This window comes from Camelina sativa, chromosome 10, assembly GCF_000633955.1.
Source record: "Camelina sativa cultivar DH55 chromosome 10, Cs, whole genome shotgun sequence".
In the NCBI taxonomy this organism is placed as follows: Eukaryota; Viridiplantae; Streptophyta; class Magnoliopsida; order Brassicales; family Brassicaceae; genus Camelina; species Camelina sativa.
In genome coordinates, this window is record NC_025694.1 from 7720524 (window position 1) to 7723894 (window position 3371).

Sequence of the window (3371 nt, forward strand, 5' to 3'; positions counted from 1 at the left end):
CCCTTTTTTTTTTTTTTTTTTCTCTTTTAATCTTTTTTTTTTCTCGTCTTCTCTGTAATTTGTAAATGAATTTAATAGCGAATAATAATTAAATTCTGCTGCCCAAAAAAAATAAAAAGGTTCACACCTATCTCAACCAAAAAAAAATTAATGACTGATAAATTAGGATATGCATCATTTATATACCTAACTGTATTATAAAAAGGTACACATAAACAACAACAACAAAAATATATCGCAAAAATCACCTTTTTTATGGCATATTCTTAGTAATTTTTCACATATATTATATATAGCCTTTTTTTTATAATAACGTGTAAATATCATTAAGAAATTAAAGATGATCGGCTAATTAATGACCAACAAAAAAAATTTGGTAATCTTCTTGTTTAATTTACTTGTTTTACCAACCTGTTGCGTTTGTTTGTGAAGTATACTCCTCCTTATACTAGGGTAGGGTCTAGCACAACTGCACAAGTCCATTGTTTTGTAATGGAGGGAAAGATTAGAGCTAGCTTTCTAAATTCTTCAACACTTTCCTACAATCTCTCTTAGGTGTTGATTGGTTTTCCCGCTGCGTTTGCGGGTGATAGCGGTTGCTAGCGATTGGTACCAATCACACCAATCGCTCCAAATCGCTCCCAAGCGCTTCAAACCACTAAATTCCAAAAGCTGCTTCCCGCAAGCGTTTGCAGTTGCGGGCGATTGCGTTTAGGAATATTTTTTTTTAACTTGAAACAAATCAATCATAATGAAATATTCTTTTATATATATCTTTTACCTAACTATTTTATTCATTAAGGATGAAAAAATGAAGTGCGAATACAATTGAGAATATTAAAAATAAACAATTGGAAAAAATAAGATTTCAATTAATAATAATCCGGAAAACTTGATGTAAATTTAACGACATATCGCACGTAAGTTCAAAAATATCTAAATAAAATATAACATTTCATCAGAAATTTATGAACATAAGATTATTTGAAAAAAAAAAAAAAAAAAATCACGAGTGACTCTTTTCAACTCTCGTTTGATCATTACTACCGATGCAAATACTGCTCCATGGAACTTATTGAGTGTGTGAGATTTAAGAAAGAAGATCTACGATCTAAAACATATGTTTTTCATTATCAAATTACTTTATTAAAGTTTTTGGTAAAAAGCCAAATGCATAAAGTAATGAAATTTATTTGTTTTTTAAATAATTTCTTAAATATTTTTTAATGAATTTTAATTATAAATCAAGTTAAATAAATTTTTTGGTATTTTAAATATTTCTCTAATTATATTTGATATTTATTATGTTTTAACCGTTATTGCATCCGTTGGTCAACCAGTCGTAAACTCCCGCAAACGCACCCATTTTAAAACGTTAAACCAGTCATTCAAAACGCTTAATAAAGTTTGAAACCGTAACCATCCACTTCCACAATTTCTCGCAACCGTAACCGCAAACGCTGCGGTTGAACCAGTCATGCCCTTAGTCTCTTTGACATTTTACATAATTCTGAAAATATTCCAAAAAAATGAAATGCTTGAAGTGGTGGTGGATTTCTCTTGGGTCCAACCCATATGATCTTTAATAAATCCTTGGGCAAATTGGGCCGTGACAATAATTTTGGTCCATGAACTATATAAATATATCTTATCTTTGCAAATAATTATATTCTCTTTGTTACTTTCATAATTAACACCCCAAAATATGTTATTACGACAATATTCACCCTGAATTGTGTTGTTCAAAATTGTAAAATTGCCTTAAAACATGTCTACGAACGACAAAAAAAATTACATAGTCAATGAGCCTAGCTAATCTACAAATTCAAGAAATAATAGCGAATTAGACGTGAAAACTGAGAAGTGACGTAAATCTAGAAAGTATTACACGTAAAGCATTCACCAGTCTTGTAGTAAACAGAGATCCTGAATAAATTCAGTGTTTCTCATTCGGTTCATGTACTGTCGTTTCCAAGGTTCTGCCATTGACAAACGAAAAAGCTGAAACTCTTCACGCCAAAGGCAAAAACAAAATCATTTTTTTTTTTCTCGATGGGGAAAACCTTTTCTGGCGGAGAGAAACAAGCAAAGAGCTTCCACCTAATTACAAATTCTTTTTTTTTTCCAGCTTATATATAAAGCTTCTCCAGTGACCTCTTCACTGTGGCCAAGTTTAAGACCTTTGGACCCTCTGTTTGGAATTTGACAGGTACTTTTATCTTTGTTTTTATATTTTGATAGGCAGTACTCTTGGTTACTTTAGATTTATCTGCGAGGATTAAGGTTTCAAAACTTTTAATTAAAAAATAAATCTTGATTGAATGATTTGTACGTAATTGAGTTAAGTATGAGTTATAATCTAATTAGGTTCATAATTCAATATAAACACATGCTACGTAGGCCACCTTTATCTCTTGAGATTCTTCAAGGGTTATTTTAATCTCTTTCAAAATTCATAACTTTGAATTTATCAGCCAAAAAAGGTTCAGTCTCGTTGGACAGCACTTGCTTTTCTTTGATAAAATGAGATTCTATAAGTTTCATTATTAATAAAGAGGTCTTTTCCAGCTATCTCACCTCTGCTCTTCTTCTTTCAAGCATTAATTTGCATCTTTTTGTTTCCTAGCTTTTTTGTTTTAGTTTGGAGAAAAAATGGAACAGATTCCGAGGTTCCTGTCTTGGAGGAATATGTTGGTCCTCTCGTTGGCCGTGAACTTCAGCTTGATTCTAAAGATCTTGAAAGGTGAAAAAGAACGAGGAGATTCTTGGGACAGAACCGTGTATTCTAGCATATGGCCTGTGGTATCCACCACGGCCTCAGGATCGTCTTCTCTGTTGTCTTCAGCATCTTGCAACTATAGCAAGATCGAAGAGGACGACGACAGAATTATCAACCTTAAACTGTAAGTCTTTACTTACTATTTCATGTTCTAGATTACAATTTTCTGAAGAAAAGTTTATGTTCGTGTCACTATGACACTATGGTGGAAGTTTTGATTGAATTTTTATTCTTTCTTGGTGTTTTAGAATAGTAAATATGTGTATTAATTGCGTATCCTCTAGAATCTGTAGACAATATTTCTTCCTCATACCATACTTGATTGCTTTGAAAGTCACTGATTCTAATACTAGCAAAGAATCTGAGATTATCCTACAAGCACGCAAGTGAACCTCCACGCTTTAATGCAACTTCAAAAAGGGGCAAAATGGTCGTTGTGATATAATTTTTTACTGATGGTGTTCATTATTTGACGCCCCTATATTTTCTGTGTTCCTTAAGACCTTAACGTACGCCGCTAGTTTGAATATTTGGTTCTGTTATTATTCACTTTGTTATGACTATGACTCGTCAAAAAAAAAAAAAAAAAAAA